This window comes from Chinchilla lanigera, unplaced genomic scaffold (genome assembly GCF_000276665.1).
Source record: "Chinchilla lanigera isolate Chin_1 unplaced genomic scaffold, ChiLan1.0 scaffold00006, whole genome shotgun sequence".
Classification (NCBI taxonomy): Eukaryota; Metazoa; Chordata; class Mammalia; order Rodentia; family Chinchillidae; genus Chinchilla; species Chinchilla lanigera.
The window spans coordinates 27,908,564-27,924,266 of record NW_004955407.1 but is presented as its reverse complement, the minus strand read 5'-3'; the positions used below and the strand labels follow the sequence as shown (position 1 = coordinate 27,924,266).

The 15,703-nt window shown below is 36.0% G+C and overlaps 1 long non-coding RNA gene across 2 annotated transcripts in view; it reads left to right on the top strand.

The window, feature by feature from the left end:
- The window catches only part of LOC106146849, a 68,467-nt gene that overhangs the window by 25,349 nt on the left and 27,415 nt on the right, over window positions 1-15,703 (top strand). For both annotated transcript variants that reach the window (XR_001231451.1, XR_001231452.1), the window contains exon 2: window positions 14,950-15,092. This is a non-coding gene — a long non-coding RNA (uncharacterized LOC106146849). The remainder of the gene's footprint in view (window positions 1-14,949; window positions 15,093-15,703) is intronic.

Here is a 15,703-nt window from a genome sequence, read left to right as displayed (position 1 = left end):
GCCTGTGAGGGCTATAATAATGCATGCTTGGATCTTGTTTCACAGCTCACCCATCAGAATAGAATCAGACTCTGGCTGATTTGAGGTGTACAAAAGTCCCTCTTGAACTATGCTTTTATTTCAGCTGTACTTCCATGAACTCATGCAATGTGTTTCAGAAAAAGGAAAACAGAATTTTAAAAAACATATCTTATAAAATAGCATCCTGTCCCTTAAAGATCTTGCAGGAATGGTTTCCTTCCCTCCCCAAGGTTTTCTTTCAGAGCAGTTCTGTGACTTCCCTATTCTCACTCACACCTCCCTCCTTTTGTTTCTTCCTCATTTTAAGAAAATTAAGGTTTGTGAAGGAGAGAGAAAGAGGAAACAAATGGTATAAAGAATCCCACCCACATTCTCTTTGCTGCTCTAGCGTTTCAGCTGATTTCAAACATTCTGAGGTCCTGTTATCATTTTGAGCTGCTAGGAAGGAGAACTTTTACTTCTTTATCTTCATCTGGACTCTGTTTAATTAAAATAAATTAAATATTTTGAAAAGCACGAACGAGTATAAGTTCAAAATTTTAGTTTCAACTTCCTGTTTAGTTGATAGTTTCCAGTCAGTTAAATATGCTTAATTTTTTTGAGTGTTTGCTTTCTGTTAACATGATTTATATCCTGGACAATTATTTCAGTAGGTTCCAGTGGTAAAAATTTTTAAAAATGAAGAATGAAATGTTGCTATTTTTATAATAAGATGACCTTTTTTGAGCACTTCAAGAACTTTGGGCTTCGTGAGTCTGTATTTCTGGTGAGATGTTTGAACACTGATGGTTCTCAGCTTGTTAGGCATGCCACAGCTTAATTTTATTGCCATATTTACCTAAAATAGACTTTTCAGCTATTTTCAATTCAGTGCTAATTTAGGAAATGGAATTAGAAATTAATTTTCTGTACTTGATTTTATATATATCTTTACATGTAACCAATTTATAGAAGCAGTTGCACAGACAACATGCTACTGTATTTAACAGGCTTTTGGAACTAATGTTTACTTATATATCATATTTATTCTCTCTATCTATCATCTATCTGAGTCAGATAGATATCTGATAGATATCAGATAGACATCTGAGTCAAGAGATATCTGATATGAGTCAGTCTATCTATCATCTATCTATCTATCTATCTATCTATCTATCTATCTATGTATTATCTATCTGAGTCAGATATCTGATGTCTGAGTCACTATGATACTACAAAAATCTTATTGCTGTTGATATTTAGCTTTATAGTTTCAACTCTTAGTGATGACATACTCCAAGGTTATTAAATAAAATTTATATGTCTTTGATTTAATATTGGGTCTGCCTTGAATTTCATGGTGCAGGATTTAGTTTGACAGGCAGCTCCAGGCCTCCTAGGCAAAGATTAAAGGTTCTTAAAGTTCTTAAGAAGACTTTTTGAATCTTGTGTTCACAGCACTGCCACAGTGTTTCCAGAAAACAAAAAGTAAAGCACTTTGAAGAAGTCGTCTGAATAATTCATATCAGAACAATAAGAGAATACTCATTTTTTATTACTTTTTCATGTCCATCTCTTTTTTCTGTATTTAATCATTAAAAAAAAAGGAATCGTGTCCATATTTTGGACATTATTTGATGTGAGAAAATTACCTTTAACTTTCAGGTATCTTAAAGTTAATCAAATAGGCAAACTTCGGGAGTTCTTAGCTATTTAGCTGGTGAATCATAAGTTGAGGATATGAGAGAGATAGTCTATTTTAGTTATCCAGTGCTCTTGCTATGATTGGACTTTTATGCTGCTAGAAAAATTTCCAGACCCAAGTTAAAAAATCTATTTATACCATTTCCCTAAATAAAGTTATTTCTCTTTGCTACATTTTTTGCACAGCCTTAATTTGCACAACCTTTTTTTTCCTTTTGCCTTTGGAATTCTAGATATTTTACAAATGAGCTCAGAAGTTTCCATTCACTTGTACATGAACTAGAGAAAAAATGCTGTTGTTTTCTTTTTAGACAGAAAGTGCCCTTTCTCATGGGAAAAATACTTCTACCTGAGAGGTACAATTTCATTTTATACACTGTACCTTGTGAATGTTACTTTTCATGCTGTAATGAGTTCAGGAGGAAACTCTACCCTTTCCTCTAAATAACTCATGATGTAATGCCTTTATAGATTAAAAGTATAATTTGACTAATGGGCCTTATTCTTGCTTGTGAGGTTTTATGCATTTCATCACATTCACCCTATTGGACTAACCACACACTACATAACCTGTTCTAAAAATAGCACTTATGAAAAGGATTGATCCAAGAGCCAGAGGTCTCATTCTAATCAACTTACTAGCGTGGAGTTTAACCATTAATGATGCTAAATTATAATGTAATGTAGATATTACTATGGATGGATAGAATATAAAAAGAAAGTGATAGAACTATGAAGTTAAGGTACACAGTATCTTTATAAATCAATACAGTAGAAACAGTATCCACAAACCCGGTGGGAAAATAAATCCACTGGTAAAAATGTGTATTTTCTGATAGCTATTTTGATTTTAAATGAGAAATAATTCATTTTTATTTTTAATAAAGATAATTCTGTTTGCATAACATATGACATATCTTGAATAAATAATTTTTTTTTTCTGTGGGCTGGTCAGGGTGGCTGGTGATCCCCTGGGCAGGGGTCTTGGGGGAAATAAATCATCTTTAAGCCTGTTAAATAATAAGTAAATAGGAAAGGACAAAAGAAAAGTAATGATAAAGAGACAGAAGTCTCATTAAAGTTTTTGGGGAAAATTGTGCTATAGAAATTATGATGATAAAAGATATTTACTGTCATTAATTTTTTAACCAAATAATTACCCATGACTTTAGGAAAAACAAAGAAGCGAGTAAATTTCCCACTAGTAGTGTTAACTAGAATAATTAGGTCCCCTCATGTATCTCATTTAGTTTTCTAAAGTAGCCTCTACTCATTTGGCATTAAATTATTAAATGCATTATTGAATAAACATAAATTATCTCATAATTGGGAACTTCAAATGCTTTTCAATTTTATTTCAGTTATTGAGACAAGACTTCAATTTGAACATATGACTTTTTTTTTTTTTGTACCAGGAATCAAACTTGGGACCAGGCAGGTGCTTGTATCTCTGAGCTATATCCCCAGCCCTTTATGAGATTCTGAAACTTTTGGAACATACTTCTGACAGAGATTTCAGGTGGACTTTCCTTCTGAAGGAGCCCAGGAGAAGGTCTAAGCTGGTGGTAGGTAGAGAACAAGATAAGATTTTAAAAAAACCAAACTCCGATATATATAGTTTTACACACCCTCAATGGTCTTCTCTAGAAATGACAACCCATCCTATATTAACACATTCATAGGAGAAAAACTGTAGACTTAGGCTTCTTTTGTTTCTTTTGAGGAGACTGTAGATGTGGAGGGAAACCAGACCTGCAGCTATCCTGACTTCCCCTGTGTACCGGATGGATGGTGATTTTGTGCTTTCTGTCTTCCACACCGTCTGTCTCTCCTTTCCCCCTTGGTTCTCCCTTCCACCCAGCATACTGAGAATTTGATCAGAGAACTGGCTTTTCTATCTATATTTAGCACAATTTCAGCTGTAAGTTTGCCCAAATAGAGGCAAAGGAATAAGAATACTATCCAGATGATAAAATACAATATAGATACTATATCAAGGTTTTTCAGAATTTTCCCAGTCATAGCTAATATGATGCAGTTGTCATGTATACTGGGTGGGAATTTCTGTGTTAGAATTATGAGTGATGATGACCTAGATGTTCCTGCATAAGAGGACACCTAGGTAGGGGTGTTCCTGCTTCCCTTTAACGCATTTGGAAAATAATTTCTATTTAGCAGAATGGCTTTGGAAATTTCTATGAAAGGATGATAATTTCAGAATATTAATTGCTTATTAGTACACCTTCCCAGTTGAAACAATTGAAAACTCCAGGAAACCCGATTTAAGCAAAGGGAAAACCCCACCTGTCCCCTCCCTTTTTAAGGTCCTGGGGAAGGGTGAGGACAGGAAGAGACATGACAGATATTCGCTGAATTTACCAGAACGGAATATAAAGTTGAATGTGCTGTTCACATCTAAGCATGAGTGGCTGATAATGATTTGTTATATTTTAACTTTTGCAGAAAGAGGTGAGGGAACCTTGTGCAGTCCGTACTCAGGGTGTAAGGCTGAGAAAGTTCCCATTCTAAGTCTGATGAGACTTATCCCAGAGAACCACCGTGAAAAACAAAGTCAGTCAAACAAGGAATCTGACAAGACAAAGTGGTGCCTCAGAAAAGAAAATGAGGTTGTGGGAAATCAACAACAATGTTCTCACATCACAAGGATCTAGTGACAGCTCCTGGCCCTGGCAATATTGCTCCGGCATGTACCGAGCAGCATCTAACAAGCAGTAAAAGGTGGTCTTCTGCTTCAGTGATCTTATAATCTGAGACACTGTAAAACTATTTTTGTCAGTTGAGGGAAAGGTTTAAAGTGCATTTTAATGTGTACTATATCGAGAATCAACACATCTGGATGTTTTGAACTATTACTTATTAACTTTGAGCAGGTAACTGGATATTTCTTACCCCGATTCTTACTTGAAAATGGAGATAATTACTGAAATAATGTATAAGAAAACACTTTGTAAAGTCTTATCAATCTTGGGGACAAAAACAAACAAACAAACAAACAAACAGTAAAAACGTTATAGATTCTAGTGTGTTTATCTAGTGAAGGGAAACCAAAAAATGGTTGGTCCATCTGGTGAGCCGAGAAGCCTCTGTCCATGGTGAAAATGGTGTGGGGTTGTTATTAAGCGGAACAGTGCCAAATTCTCATGAAAATTTAAAACCAGCTTCTCTGTACCTAAGCTAACTACACAAGCCATCTTTCTGCTGAGGAAATTTTGATTTTCCACCTTAAACTCACGTAACTTCTCTGTATTTACATTTATTAATTTAGTGTTTAAATTTCATCAATTCAAGATTCTTTTCTACTTCCCTTCCCATTTTTCAGAAGTAATTTGGACCCCCAAATGGGCTACTGTGTCATCTTGGCTCTTAAAATATTTGTTTCTGTTACAGATTTAGAAAATCTATCCAGACCTTCAAGTACCTTAGTTCCCAGACGTTATATCTCCCTAGAATTGCAAAAAAAAAAAAAAAAAAAAAAATACCTGAGTGAATGGGGGAAGAATATAGTAAGTGATAAACCACTATGAGAAATAAAAGTAAACTTCAGCAGAGGGAAGACAGTTGCCTCTTTTTCTGAGTCCACCAAAACCTCTGAACCACATGCAGGTCTGATTTATTTCACTTATGAGTATGACCTCTAGTTGTGACCATTTACCTATAAAAGCCCTGAGTTTATCTTTCTTTATAGCTGAGTAATAGTCCAAGAAAAGAAAAATGAAAAAAAAAAAAAAAAAAACAACAAAACTTCTGAACCAAGGTCATGGTGAAAAGCTCCCAGCATATAATTCCTTGGAATGGATGAGACTCGGGGCCTGGGGTTTAAGGAGAAGCCTAAGGAAGGGGAAGAGCTCTTCCAGCCTCTCTGTTACACTGGGGATGAGGGTGTGGAGCAGTAATTTTGGCAGAGATGGCAGGGATAGCACGAGTGGAGGTGGCCACTAGAAGAGACGAGAAGATGGTAGTAGCAGCTCATAAGGATGGTTGCTCCACGTCCTGGGAGACTCAAATTAGAACAAGCTTGGCAGGCAGGAAATATTTCAGGTAATTCACTTGCTCCGTGATGTTTCCTTTTATACAAAAAGTAGTTCTCAGTTGGAGCCAGTTTTGTTACTTAAAGGACACTTGGGAATGATGAGAAAATGTATTTTTAGTTATCACATTTGGGGTGAGTAGATGATTAGTATCCACCAGGTAAAAAGACCAGGGAGGCTCCTATATCTCCTACAGTGCATGTGACAACATCATGACAAAGAAAGTTTTGTCAATAGCGTCAACAGTGAGAATGCTTGAGGTAGAGAAAGATTCTTTCTTTCTTTTCTTTTTAAGCATTTTAAAAACATTGTTTTTATTTTAAAGACAGTATTAAAAAATAAGAACAATAGTAACATACCAACATCACAGACATAAACAAAACAAAGCAAGAACATTAAAAGTGATACAGGGTTTCAAAACAAAATGATAAGAAGTAACAATGGTTGTTATATGACATATTGTTAGAGAAAGATACTTTCAAAGGCTAAATGTCTAGTGGAGTAGGATTTTGAAATAATAAATAACTTTATTGACTATGGTATGTAGAGAAATGCCCCTTATACTTACCTAACACAACTCAATAAATGGTCAGTTCAGACCACGCTGACATAAAGTTTTAAAAACAAGCAAGGAAAAATACTCATCAATGATAAGCATGCTCTATGTATGCTCCAAAACAATCAAAATGACTGCAGCATAAATATATATTTTTAAATTTTAGCTTCTAAGGAAAATTTCCCTTGAAGATTTATGACTATCTTTAGAAATTTGACCAGTGGTTTAGATGTGGGGCCGAAACTATATTTTTAAAAAGATCCCCCTGGGGGCTGGGGATTTAGCTCATCGGCAAAGCGCCTGCCTGGCAAGCGCAAGGTCGTGAGTTTGGTTCCCGGTACTGGAGAAAAACCAAAAAAAAAAAAAACAAAAAAAAAACCAAAAAGATCTACCTGAAATGCTGATGCATAATTAGGATTAGAACCACTGTCTGATAGTTGCAGTGAGAAAACTGGCCTTAGTCAAGCATGGCAGTATGTGCTTGTATTTCATCTGCTTGGAAGTTCAAGGCCAGCCTGGAAAACTGAGGGAGATCCTGCCTTCAAATAAAAAAGATCTGAGTGGTAAAATGCATGCCTGGCATGTGTGAGGCCATGGCTTTGATCTCCAGTACTATAAAAAAATCAAAAATGAAAATAATCCACAGATGAAGAAAGACTGTAGATGTAGCTCATTGTTAAGGGCCAGGGTTTAATCCCTAGATCTGAAAAAGACAAAAACTAACCTAATCTGATTTGTATATTTATTCTCCCTTGTGGTTCTCTGCTTACAGACTAATTGTTTAGTGGTTTTAATTGATGATGGGGTCAAGGATATGTAGAAATATGTGTCATTTGTCTGAATCGTATACCTTACTCAGAGCTTCAATTTAAAGAATGACAGTGGTTTTGAAATATCTAGACACATGTACTTATGAAATCATTTATCATTTTTCCGCTTTTATGTTTAATATTTAAAATTTAAATTAAAGTTATTTTTTGTTTACTTTTAAATTTTTTTATTAGTATATGCTTGCAGTACATAATAATTACATCCACCATGGGGAGTTGGTACATATACATAGCACATTTTAATTCTTTTTTTTTTTTTGGTTTTTCTCCGGTACCGGGAACTGAACTCACGACCTTGCGCTTGCCAGGCAGGCGCTTTGCTGCTGAGCTAAATCCCCAGCCCTTAATTCTTTTTTCATCCACTTCCTCTCCCCTCCCTCCAGCTCTTGGTCCCCTTTTTTAACTGATGGAGAAAAACATAGGAATTGTACATATTAATGGAGTAACACTGCATGTTTTGATACTTGTATGTATTATGTGTTGTTTATGTCAGGTTAAGCATATCTATAGCTTCAAATATTTATCATTTCTTACAGTGGAAAATTTCAATACACTTTTCTCTTGCTTCATTTTAAGAATGAAGAATGTATGGGCCATTTAGACTTGTTGAAATATTCAGGACATCTACACTACTATTTTCAAAAATGTGAACTGTGTATTTCTTCCTTTGCCCTTTTGACCTCCTTATGAACTCTCTCCCCGCCACATACATATTTGAATAAAGTTACTGATGAGAAATCAGGCAACACAGATTAACATCTCAGGATTACCACAGGAAATCAGGGACAGATTGAGGTCACATTTCCAGCAACCAATCCAGAAATCCCCCCTAAGTAGTTTGTCCAGAATTCTGTTCGGGTCATCTTATGCCAAAACAGGTTTCAGATGAAAGAAACCACAAGATGGTTTGTTCATTTGAAGAAAATACACAGAGAAAAATGAAATTTTTTAATTCTGATTTTTTAGTGTTTATATCTTGATTTCAGTAGAACATTTAAGATAATACCCACCAGATTCAAGTGAACATAAAATAAAGTTTTAAGCCCAAGTTTTTTTCTTATCTGTTTTAAATGATGTTCTTTTCCTTCTCCTTTAGCTTTTCTGCTTCCAACAAGATGTACCATCTTGGTCTCTTCCTATCTGCAGAGAAGACTGACCCCTTACTGTTTACAATGCCCAGACATTATCAAGGGACATCTTTAATTTTTTAAAAAGGGCAATATTATTTTCAGTTTTACCATTGAATCAGCAGCAAGCATAACTCAATTCATTTCAAGAGCTTCTTATTTGCATGGAAGAAGTGACTAACAGTGATTAACGAGAGCTCTCTGAGAACTCCTGATGACAAGTTTATTGGGAAATGCGAATATGGAAACCACTATCATTTCTGTCCCTGAAAACCATTGCCATAAAGAGAGTAAAAAGCATAATTCAATCCCAAATCTTTGCTTTTATACTGAAAAGTGAAAATGGAATAAAAAGGCAAGTCAATATAAACACTATGTGTTCCAGATGAAATTTTACCACATGACCACATAAGAGTGAGGCAGGGTTCTCAGAAATAAGCAACAGAGTAAAGAAATTCAAGACGTAAACCCTTTCTGTGTTACCTAAAAGGAATGTCACATTTTATCGCGTCTCTGGAGAAATGGTAGCAGATAAATATAAGCTACTGCCAAACGTCAAAGGTGATTGTGATTGTCAAAATGTTTGCCTTTGACTCTTTACACTGGGAGTTTGGGGTCAGTTGTGTAGTTGGGAGCATGAAGAATCACAGCCCTTTTGTCAGGAGACCTGAGTTCCATTCCTTTCTCTACCCTACTGATGGAATACAATGGCCTTGGGAGATTCTGAACATCTGAGTCTCAATTTCCAAACAGAACAGTGTAGGTAGCAAAAACACATGAGTTATTGAGAAAATAAATGGCAGGGCATATCATCTCCTAAAAGTGACTCTTTTTTATTTGTAAAATGTTAGGAAAGATAAAAACTACCAGGAAAATATTGGCAAGGACTAAAATAGGTATCATATATGGAGTATACACACAATAGATACCTAGTAAATGTCAGTTTGTGTGTGTGTGTGCATGTTTTGTGATTGCAGACATTTCTTTATCATAATTGAGCAGAACTTTGGAGAAAGTTAATATGTGCTCCATCTTAGATGTTTTGAGAGAGGAGTGACATTTATCTTGCATTTAGGATTTCTTATGTTAAAGGGTGACCTTACATCAGCTGTTGCCCCTAAAATCAGTGGTTTAGCACAAAACTTGTTAGTTTTTAAGAATGTGTGCATTGACTGGTCAGTGTCTGATTCCACCTGGATTTGACAGGGTAGTTTTGCTCCAGATTTAGGTCAGCTGGGCTTTTGTGAGGGCAGTTCTGCTATGTGCCTCTCTGTCCTGGGGTCCTGGCTAAAAAACCAGCAGGTAAGCAGGGGCTGCCCTTCTCACAGCATGAAGGCTGCTCAAGACGGCAAGTTTGGTCACTTAACACTTTGGCCACTTCACAGCTTCTGTACTCAATAACACTATGCTGGTCAAAAAATTCACATGGCTGAATGTAATGTCAAATGCAGGGAGTACATTATGCATGAGAAGGGGTGTGTGTGTGTGAGAGAGAGGGAGAGAGAGAGAGAAAGAGAGAGAGAGAGAGAATATGCTACTGTAATCTAAGAATACTGGTTTCCTGTGAATGCCATAAGAAATTACCAAAAATTTAGTGGTGTAAAGCAAAACTGATTTGTTCCCTTGTAATCCTGAAGGTGAGATGTTTAAAGTGAGTCTTACTGGGTTAAAGTGTGGGATCAGGACTGGTTCCTTCTGTAAGCCTGGGGGAGAATTAGTTTCCTGGATTTTTTTAGGTTTTTAGAGACCACCTGAATTCCTTGGCTCATGGGCCCTTCCTCCATGGTCAAAATCCACAGTGCAATATCTTTAGTCTCTTTCCCTCTCTCATTTTTGTTTGGGAGTTTCTTCTTATTTATAGGGAGTTTTGTCATAACAGTGGACTTGCTCAGGTTACCAGTTAATCTATCTCAAGATCCTGAACTTAATCACATGTGCAAAGAGGCTTTGACCATATAAAATAACACATCTTCAGGTTTCAGAGATGAGGATGTGGACATTTTGAAGGGAGCCATTCGGAATTAGCCTACCATACTAAAGTATAACAATCAGTTGGAGATCACTCTCTCACTGTGTGTGGACTGGCTATAGCCTGGAGCCCTCTGGGGTTCTGAGTTTTGATGACTGGATGGGATTGAAAAGTGCACATCGTAGCCTATCCTCTGCTCTTAAATGATGAAAGAATGCCAGCTACCATAGTAAGAACAGAATTGTCCTTGGCCTATGTTTTATAAAAGTGGCATTTAATCTAGCCTGTTTTACCTTACAAAAATATGCTTCTATGAGGTTGTGTATTTCTCCAAACGAAGAGTCATTCTCTACATGTGGGAATAGTGATTAAAACTTCGACAATATTCTATATATCTTGTTAGTGATACCTTGGTTCATGAATGCTTCTGTCTGTGAAAAATTTGGTTTGGCAAAAGTTTGCTTCCATCTGCTTACTCTGCATCCAGTGAGAAATGCAGCCTTGGCTATCTTCTCCAGAACTGTGAATCAATTAAGTTCACGAACCAAGGTACTACTGTGTGTTTTATCTTTTCATACCTTAAAATGTTTTTGTTCCATATATCATTATGTACTTTATATTCTATGAGATATGTTGATATGTATGTGTTTTCTGCTATATGTTGGTGTATATAATGAATAAAATGTACGTAAACACACACACATATTTTTCAAAAATTTATGTCTTCATACTTTAACCCATGCATCTGACTTTAACTAGTAATATTGATGTTCTCATTTTTGATCTACTAAAACTATTTCACTTGTTTCATCAGCAGTTACTGACATACTTTTTAAAATAAATTCCTTAAACATTTCCTTTGCATTATGTTCACTAGAAAATTAAAGCATAATCAATATTTCAAAGGCAATTTAAAATATAATCATATGATACAGGAATAACACAAGTAGAGTATAGTATATAAGCAAATTCATGAATTGAAATGCTTGTTAGGTAGAATAATCTAAAGGATAAAATTTGATCTAATGTAAATGTTAACATTTGGCTTCTATTTCAATATAGAACAAGTGTTAAAAAATTGCCAGTAGCATATTTTCAAATATTTTTCTTTAAACAAAATCCCTAAAGTATGAACTCTGTAAACTATTTGAGAGATATTTTATGGATTATCCAGTATCATAGCTTGTTCATTAAACTTTATAGACTTTCCTCTTAAGTATTCAAAGTGCGACATAGCAGGACAATGATAAATGAAGTAATAAACTGTAGTTAAATCTTGATATTTTAATTGCCTCAAAATGACAGCACAGACGACGACTTTCTGGGACTGGCCATCCATTTTTCTTTATGTCCTTCTTGAAGTGGGGCACAACCTTTTACTCACTCTGATGTAAAAAGGGAGAGATTTTAGAGGTGCCTTATAAAAGAAGATTTGAAGTCTTCATTTAATTCATGGAAGCTCCTGTCATTTACTCACAATGTGAGCATTTCTTTGAGCTATATTTTAGGCCTATGTTTCCTGATTAATTAGGTGGATTTTCAGTTTAAATGTCAGTACACCCTCTGATGAAGAACAGTAACTTGATTAATAATATACAAGACTCCAAAAGGGTGTGAGTTATACAATAACAAGACTTTTGAAAAATACCTCAACTTTAAGATTTTGTAATATTAAAAATCAAAACTCTATCTGTGGTCTACTTTTCCCATAGTCCACTGGAAAAGAAAACCTTAGATAAGTTGGCAAATGACCTCTGATACCAAGAGGGGATCCACATGGGGTCTTATCTCCCCATACACAGTTCATATGTAATAGAAAACACTTCAACTTTGTTAAGAGAGAAGAGAGACAAAAACCACCAAAACCTAAAAATAATGATTTCTCTGCTCAAGAATTATGTTTCCGGCTTGTTAGGTTGAAAATAAATCACCGTTTATTAGATCTGTGAAGGAAAACCACATATCATTATTAAAGTACTTGAAATGTTCCCAGATAGTCAGATTGGGTGACTTGATCTGTTGCAAGACTATGGTTATGAGTCTGTATGTTAATCTGTGGATAGTTTAATTTAGTATATAGAGTCTGCCAAAAATGTATGCATACCTCAGGAAAAGAAAAATAGTTCGGTGTTTTTACAACAGATGGTCGTACCCTCCCTCATATAGGGGACCTTTGAGGATGTCGTATATTTCAGAGACCCCACTACACTGCTGGGCCTTAGAGAAGAAATTGAAAATGCTTGTGCAGTGATCTCAATGACCAAGGTTCTCCAAGCAGTAATTTTCCATACTAATAAATGTCTAGCAGCTTACAGCCACTACTTTGAGCCCCTCTTGTATGGTAGAGGCCCAAGGTAACTTGTTTTAATCTCATGATGTTGCAATACACTTAGTCTTAAAATACTTATACTAGGTTTTCTTTTTCTGAAATGTGTATACTCCTTTGGTGGGCTCTGCACATTTTTAGGTGCCAGTCTGACTGGGAGTGAACATTGGAGATTGGTGTTTAATTAAGAGCAGCATGAGAAACAATAGACCTCAAAGTCCTTGTGGGATCCAATTTGTATAAATGTGTCTATGTACTTAGAGAACTTATATAGAATGGCGCTTGATACTCCTGTGAAGTCTTCTATGTATTATGGTTGTAGAGACTTCAGAGAAAAGTGGTGAATTTAGTATTAATCAGACTTATTAAGACAAAATAGCATGAACTTATTTCTTGAAGGTACTAGATAATCTTACTCACAAAAAAGAAGTCTGGAGAACATCATTCTTAAGGAGCTAACAACCAAGCAAGATCCAGATAATGTAGACAGAAAGAAGTATTTAATAATGATTTTTATGAAGGTGTTACAGGTGAATAATTACATTGTCTCCTTGAGAATTTATGTTGCTCTCTAAATTCCAGAACTCCTGGAGACATTAAGTGTTTTAACTTGGTTTATTCATCTACTCCTGAAGGAGGAAGAGCAATACCCATGATTCCACCAGAACAGTTTAATACTGTTGTGTGTAGCTGGGCATGGTGCACACCTGTAATTCTAACAGACTGAAAGGTTGAATCAGAAGCATTCTAAGTTGGAGTCCAGCCTGGGCAATAGCAACTTACCTCTATATCACAAAAAAATGTTGGGGATGTAGCTCAGTAAAGAATCCTAGGATTCAGTTCTCAGTGTTGTTAAAAAGAGAACAAATAACTAAGTACAAAATGAAACAAAAATCCTGTGTTGATGGAGGATGTGGGATGAAAGGAAATCATGTCCTTGTGTTCAAAGTGGGAAGTGGCCACCGTGTATAATGTTGCTCAGTCCTACAAATTATGTACCTCCATAAGTGGACATTGGCTAAAATTTTCAAACAAATTAAAAATGCAGAGAATATAGATTACCCAGAACAAGATGCAGTATTCACTTATTTTCTAGTGTAGCTTAGTGCTTTGTGAGTAGAACATTAACCTATACTGAATGGTAACTTGAGTGAACTGGTAACCTAGAGTGGAGAACTCTTGAGCCTGGAGATATTACTAGAGATAATAAAGCAAAGCAATTTTGAAATTTCTCAGAACAGAGGAGAATTTCTGTGCTGCCCAGAAGGAAGGAGCATATTTCACAGCTTCTGGGCAGGATGTCCCACTTTTGAATATCTTATGATGCAAAGAATCTGCTCTGATTCATCTTAGTGTGTTATGTTGCCAGTACTCATGTTGGAAGCCCTGTGGCTGCTTTCTGTGCATGTGTTCTTTAGTGGCAAGAGTAGAGGTTATCCCAGAGGCCTCCCGAAAGGCAAAGAAGTTCCAGTTACTGAGACTCTGAAGTGTAACTTTAGCTTGGTCAAATTCCCAATGGAGAATACAGCATAAGGAAAAGGGTTATGGGTGTATAACAGTGATTATCTTTGGTTTCAAAACATTTACTTACAAAATGATCTTCAGGAGCATATAATCACTGTGAAATTATATAGTGTAACTTTCCAATCAAGCTGTATATGATCATCAAAGCAAGGAAAGGAGTGAAGTCAGTTCAGCTTAGATTTGTGAGCCATGCTGTTGGGAAAAGACTGGATTCTTGTAGTAGGTTATCTTCTGCTGACTCCAAGTTGAGAGTTAAATCATGAAATTTCCATGTGTCCCAGTTTCTTCCACTACAAACTCAATGCAATAATATGAATATCTGGCTCAGAAGACCTTTTCAGGGAAAGAATACAAGCTCTTTCCTTTGTAATTTTTAAAAGAACAGGTTGGTAGTAAAAGGCATAATAATATTTAGGAATTGTTCCTGGCCTGCAAACTATGTTAAATAGTTTACTTTGCTACTTCAATGAGATTTTTATATTATACTTTATAATTGGAACTTACTGTCTATTGTCTCTGGTACTTGACATAAAATGTACCTTGTTATAATATGTAACATAAATGTAATAACAGCAACAGCAATTCTATAAGAATTTTACTATTCTGTGTCAGACACTGGGATGAACATTTTACATGCATTATCTTGTTTATTTCTAAAAGTAATCATGAATCAGTATGTTGAGGATATATTATAAGCTTCAGTTGTAGCAATGGGAAAAACGGAGCTTAGAGGGTTTGTAAAAATTGGTCATCAAGTTTATAGGTATCTGATGCAGAATTCAAATCAAACTCAGTTCTATCCCAATTCTCTATGGCCAAGAATGCTGTATTCCAAGACTCATATGCTGAAATTCTAACCCCCAGGGCCTCAGAATGTAAAGTGAGGTCATCATGGTGATTCTGAATCCAGTGTGATTGGTGTTCCTACAAGAAAAGGCCAGGACACAGATACACGCAGAGGGCAGATCACATGAAGACAGGAGAAAGGCCGCCATCTTCATACCCAGGTAAATTTCAGAAGAAACCAACCCTACTGGCATAGTGACCTTGAAATTTCAGCCTCTGAAATTGCAAGAAAATTAATTTCCATTGCTTAAACCAACCAGTCTGTAGTATTTGTTATGGTAACCCTAGAGGACTAATACCACCACCATTTTATCTTTTTAATCACATTCAAGAGGAAAGATATCCTCTCTGGAAATACTAATGATCTGGGAAAGTTACTAAGTGAAACATGAAGAATTCTGTTCTTTTCCCTCTCTCCCCAGTATCCTCTGTCTAGGGAACCTTCTCATATTTCCTGTGGTAGATTACCTATTGTTCATCATATATTCACTCCCCGGATCTCCACGGGCAGACACAGTTCCCCGCTCCACTGTTGTTTAGTTGTTCACGTGACCTATTTTGGTGCATGAGGTGTGAGCCTGCGGAAGGGAAACAGGAATGTAACTGAATGCTAGCTTTGCTTTCCTTGCCCTTGAAACACATGTGGAGATAAATCGAGCACATCCTGCTGTTTGAATTAGTTTAGCCTGGCTCAGCCAACATGCAGCTGACTCTCAGACCTGTGAAATCAATCTTTGCTGTTTAAAATTGCTGATATTTGAGACGAGTTTTT